This window comes from Micropterus dolomieu, linkage group LG23 (genome assembly GCF_021292245.1).
Source record: "Micropterus dolomieu isolate WLL.071019.BEF.003 ecotype Adirondacks linkage group LG23, ASM2129224v1, whole genome shotgun sequence".
Classification (NCBI taxonomy): domain Eukaryota; kingdom Metazoa; phylum Chordata; class Actinopteri; order Centrarchiformes; family Centrarchidae; genus Micropterus; species Micropterus dolomieu.
In genome coordinates, this window is record NC_060172.1 from 22,471,367 (window position 1) to 22,477,474 (window position 6,108).

Genomic DNA, 6,108 nt, shown 5'->3' on the forward strand with positions numbered 1-6,108 from the left:
CTGCCTCTTAAAAGGAAGTTTTTCCTTGCCTCTGTCGCCTAGTGCTTGCTCTTGGTGGGAACTGTTGGGCTTCTGTAAATATCATCACAGAGTACGGTCTAGACCTGCTCTTTTATGAAAAGCGCTGTGAGATAACTGTTGTTGTGATTTGGCGCTATATAAATAAAATTGAATTGAATTGAATAAACATTTGAAATACATCAGTCTGTGTATATAATGAATACAATATCCAAGTTGGAATTACTGAAATAAATCAACTTTTTGATGATATTCTAATTATATGACCAGCACCTGTAGTCCCTCCTGTGCTTATGTGACATTACATACATCATTCAGCAATGCGTACCCATTTATACAGTATACTACTAATGATGGAAATGTTTGCCCTTGAAATCTCAGTTAATAAGCAGCTATGCTATGACATCCATGATTAGATCATCCAGTGCTGTCACATCTCATACTGAGGAGGATGCCACCAGACAAAATGGAGAGTGGGAGCAAGCAAGCATCCTACTATCTGTTTCCCTTTTTTCACACACACACACACACACACTCCCACACATCTCCTCTTCAGCAGCTATGCAACAGAACAGCCTGGGTTAATCTTGGGCAACAGCTTCTTGGCCAGGATCAGAGAGCTCCACTAAGACCCAATGAATGCTGACATTGATACAGCATGGAGCCTCCTCATACAGGTAGGACACATGAGACAAACGCCTTTATAGATGAAGCAGCCTCGGGCAAGGATAAAATTGATTTTGCAACGCGGTATTAGATGATATTTCCGATGCATACTATAACGAATTAGCATGAATCTGTTCCCCATGAGAGACGCCTGCAGACACAGAGTCAATTGAAATAAATGACTGTCCCAGTGTTTACCACGCCATCCCCCATGCTGCCATCAGTTGGCCATCTATGTGTGACAGCCCCGGTTCAGGCACAACAGAGATCAGCGTGATGGATGGACAGCCAGGCAGCTGATAAAAATCTCTTGATTCACGCCCAGCCTGATAGGCCACTCACTGATCAATTGCATCCACGTAAATCTGTCATCAGCCTTAATGTGACATGATAAGGAAAGAGAAAAGAAAGCTGACAGTGCTGTGCTCCTTTAACCTCAACTCTTACAGTATAATGCAATTTTCAATGGCTGACCAGGTTTTCTGCTCTTATTTTTCCCCCCACACACAAGCTACCTTTCAACTCTCACATGCCTCCCATGCGAGAGTCCTTTGGATATTACCTTGAAAAGATGAATGCCTGTACCGGTGAGAGTAACGTCTGGAATGAAAGAGAAAGATTCATTGAACGATCTGCAACTAAGATAGTGTAAGGCCTCAGCAGCCCCGTCAGAAGTCTCTGGCAACAGATCTGATGCAAGTTCAATCAAAATGTTTCAAATGGCCAAACTGTAGTCTGGATTTTTTTAAGCTGGCGGCTGTTGAGATGATGTAGATAAAGCACATTATCAGTCAGCCAAGATGAATGTTTGACCTTCCTTGTGTCGCCTGTATTTTAGCAGAAGAAACTGGCTTATGCACATGTTTCTTTAAAGATGACACTGATGTGTAAAGGAAGCTAACCATCAGCGCTAGGGCATGGGGCAGCTAAATTTGGGGGGTCTTCAGCTTGCTAAAATACAACTGAACCTTATTCAACTGTGAGCATTTGACTCAGCTAAAAGCTTCAGTCTGTTTGCTGAAAGCAGTTTTAGGATACACCGGCATCCTATCCTTAGTCCCCAGGTCTAAATGGCAGCATCTTTATCTGCCAGATTGCTCTACCTCCTTGGGCTGGCCCTCATTTAAAGTGGTTAGATTCAAAGATTTCGTCTTGACTTTGTGTTCTCCATTGTTGTTGACCTTTTTAAAAAAAATTCAAATGTTCATTTTCCTACATGTCCTACCAAGGGGTTAATTTCTTTACATTGTCAGCCTACACACTATGTAAAGGATCATTATTAAAAATAAATTAATACATGAAGAATATATTTAAATTAGTAGTGAGTTTAAATAAATTATAATTTTGTTGAAGGGATTTTTTTTAACATTTTAAACATTTTTCAGTAATAAACATAGTGCAAACTATAACGCTAACTGAAGTGCTATCATGAATAGAGCTCAGTCTGTTGTCAGACTTATGATTTTTCTTCCCGTTGACATTCATAACTAAAACATTATTTAGGGAGCATTTAGGGATTACAAAACTAAATATATAACTTGACAAACCCAAATATCACTATATTCTTCTTCAAATACCTTAATATTGTTGTACATCAATATACAGTAATGGGATGATATTTTAGGAAAGACCAGTTCTTTCACAGTCAATTAAGCTTAATTTGGGCCACTTAACTGTAATTTAGCCTTTGGGAAGAGGAAAACACTCAAAGCATAAAATGATTTTACTGTACAGCATGACCAACAACATCCCAGACAATATGTAGTCCTACATCCCATTGCCCCAGCTCTATTGATATGATACAGTAACTAGAGCATGCAGAGTAGTTGATATTCTTTACCACGTCTAGATTTTCCTCCTTAGATTTTCCCTATCAGCGCTGTGTAGTAGATTTAGGCCTTGTTGTGCTGCCGTCTTCTGAGCACTGTAACTGCATAATGTATATCCTGACAGGGTGATATTGTGTTTTATATCTCTAAGGGCACTGATTATGCTGCCTGGGCACATTTTGGTTAACAGTGCAGTTTCAGCTTCCTTTTCTCATGCTGTCACACAGTAACAACAATGGATGAGCTGAAATACTTACATTTGCAATGTAATGCAACACTTCAGAATGTGCAAAAGACACCTGAATGGAGCAGAAAGACAAACCTACTTTCTTTAACTCCTGGGTCACGTATCTTACGTTTAATAGTTTTTACGTTTAGTTTTATCTGCACTCTAAGAACTCATTTTTCTGTATGCTATTTTGGTCGAATTACAACAGAACTGCGCAATATGGGTGATTATGAACACTTACATTACTTCATTTCGGTTTTTCTTTGTTATTACTGGCACAGCAGCCTCTTAATCAAGGCCAGAGGCTAATTTCAGACCATAGGAGGCCATCAGTTACAAAAGCTGTGTCTGCTCTACATGGTGGGACAAAAAACATGCTTCTGCTATACCCAAATGGGCTTTTATTTACAGTAACAATGCCATGATAAGCAGCAGAAAATGCTGCAATATTACTTAAAGAAAAAACCCTGGATGTGCTGCTCGTTGAATTATCACATGTTCACATGTTTTAGTTTCCCTCATTCTACTTCCTGCACTGTCTTGGTCGACTGAAATAACATTAAGGATATTTAAAGCCAATGTAAAATACGTTGGAAAGGAACACACAAGAAACTTCATAACTTCATTCACTTTTTCATACTGGCTGCATTGTCTCAAGTAAAATTTTGATCTGGCACATGAACATATTTAATGAATCACAGCAGAGCTTTAAAAAAAACATTTTTGTCAGAGCATCTCCCACTATGACAGGCTCCAATGTAGCAACCTTTGCTGAATCGCAAGTAGCACTCTGCTTACAGAAAATTATAGACCATTGCTCATTTCATTCCACCTACTATTCCACCTGTGGTGAAAATACCTACCTACCTCTCTACTGTTGTTTCACAGATATATAACAATATCAATCAAGCTTTCCAAATCAGTTGCCACTGTATATGCAGCTTTTTATGTATTTATTTTTTCAGAAATGTCCACATCTGGACTCTAATACTGTTACCTTCTAGCTACTCTTTAAAACAAGTAGCAAAATGACCCAGATTGTTGTAACCTAAACAACATTGTGCTGCTGGTGTCACTACTGTGACTAAAAGACTCCCGGCTATATGCCTCGTATCGTGTGCAGGATTTCAGTTAAGTATTTCATTGTCATTAGAAATAACTCACAAATAATTAAATAACCCAAACTCGCCAAAGGTGTGGAGAGATAAAGATCCCAACAATGACCTTTTTTTTTGTCTTCACCATCCAGGGACATAATCCCTGTTTGGCTGTGCAGCTGGCATGCAACTGAGTCACGCGTCAGCCCTGATTAGAAGCAGCAGTGGTCCGCGGGCCCCATTCCTCTGCCAGAGCCAGGAGTGGAAAAGGCCAGGGCCACCACTTTCAGTCTGTGGATATGACCTTGATGTGGTATGATAGAGAGGAAGCGACACGATTCACAATGCCACACAATATCTGTAACCTTCCACTTCCCCAGTATGCATGCTGAAGCTACTGAGCTGTGACACACACACATGCACACACACACACCATGTCAACTCTGCCCTGTCGTTATTTCAAGCAGTCTCCTCCTTCATGTCATCCAATCATCCATCTCTCTCTCAGCATATTGGCTGGTGCTTTGTGCGAGATGTCTTTATTCCAAATATTATTTCCTTTTCATACTCAGCAGCTGTCATGCTAATGTAGAACTCACATAAGTGCAGCTTTATGAGATAATGGCTTAAAGAATTTCAGTTATTAAGCTTAATATGAAGTAACATGATGTACCATGCAGCTTAATTCTATTAAGAGCAATAATTGATTTATAATATTATTGTTTAATATTATTACCAGTAGTATTATGTTAATTATTATGTTAGTATGTTAATTTCCACTTTTTTAAATGCTGACTCTTCCCAAACCCTTAATTGGAAGCAGCGATGGAGACAGATGTCCTGTGACTCAGACCACAGCAACACGAGTTTGGTGAAGATGGCACTGAAGGCACCAGAAATACTGAGTGGTGAGTAAAATCTTGGCAACGGCATAGCCTGTGTCAAAATAGAGCTGATCAGAAATAAAAATAAACATGTGACATTGTACTGAGCCGCAGATATAAATGCAGCATGACCGAGGGATAAATAAAATGCAGTATAACAGAAAGAAAACCAAAAGTCCGGACTGTGACACACCCCGCCATTGTATTGCTGCCTAAAAATATCACCATAACAACACTATATGTACCAAAAGTCATCCTCAGCATTGCATAAGTTCATTGTTCATGTTTTGAGGGATTGCAAACCATTACTTCCTTGTTGTCAGTGTGGCTCTCATTCAGGAAGGAAGTGGCTTACTAAAGAATGCAATAGCATTTAAATTAGTCTGTCTGCTCAACCGGCAGGGATTTAAGAGTGCAGCCAAACAGCATGTGGTCATGAGAAAACGTGCGACAGATCTGAGACGCAACACTTGTGTGCTGTCCACAAGTGAGGTGCTGAAAGATAGCGTGCAACAGCAGCCAGGCAGAGGTGGTCACCTAATTCAGGTGAACAGGAAACCTGAGCTAGTAGTGCTATAGCCTGTTCTCTGAATACACAGAATTCAGTTTCCCTCCTCAGAGAACTCAGTAACAAAACGTATCGTGTTACGGTTGGAGTAGGATTTGCAAAGCAAATAGGTTTACAGAAGGTGCAGGAAGGGCAGCAGTATGTGAGATGTGGTGTAGCTCAGAATCGTGGGCACCTCCCCTCTTTTCTTTTGGAGAAAATAATGTAATTATCGTGGGGAATATCAGGATATGGGCACCTTCAATCATTGCCATGTCCAGCATCAGCACAGAAGACAACAAACCCATCCTTAATTAAAAGTATAATATTCAAAAAGCATACATTTTTTCAATCCAAGAGCAACAGACAATTAAAATAACTGTCTCTCTCTGTTTGTCCACTTATAATATGCAGTGTTGTAAATTAGTGTGGAGGATAGAATTTTTAAAATTAAATTTTTTAATTTGAATTGCACCTGCTCCTGTGTGGTGAACCCTGCTGAACTGATGCCACATAATCTGCAGTATGGAGGCAGCAGCTTCCTATGGAGGTGTGGAAACAAGGGCTGCAGGTTTTAAAAAACAATATCTTATCACACAGGTAAGAACCCTTTCCAGCCCTCAACTTCCCCCATGTTAAAGTATAATACAGGTGAAGCTTCCTCTTTTGCTGATGATGTGGCAGCTGCTTGACTCAACTACTGTTTCCCTCCCTGTCTGTCTCTCTCCATCCTATCTTTAAACTGGACCAATCCTTTGCCACAGAACATGAAATCCCTCTCAATAATAAATAGGCTACCTCAAGCATTTCAGAGACAAGGGCCCTGCATGCTGCATAA

The 6,108-nt window shown here is 40.0% G+C and overlaps 1 protein-coding gene across 8 annotated transcripts in view; it reads right to left on the reverse strand.

Annotated features, from left to right (window-relative positions):
- Positions 1-6,108, reverse strand: part of nrxn2a (neurexin 2a) — a 135,624-nt gene that overhangs the window by 128,567 nt on the left and 949 nt on the right. Inside the window, exon 2 of one of the 8 annotated variants that reach the window (XM_046038886.1) lies at positions 1,247-1,284. The exons of the other annotated variants lie outside the window; for them this stretch is intronic. The gene's annotated coding sequence lies outside the window, so the exon portion shown is untranslated. The remainder of the gene's footprint in view (positions 1-1,246; positions 1,285-6,108) is intronic. 8 annotated transcript variants of the gene reach the window in all.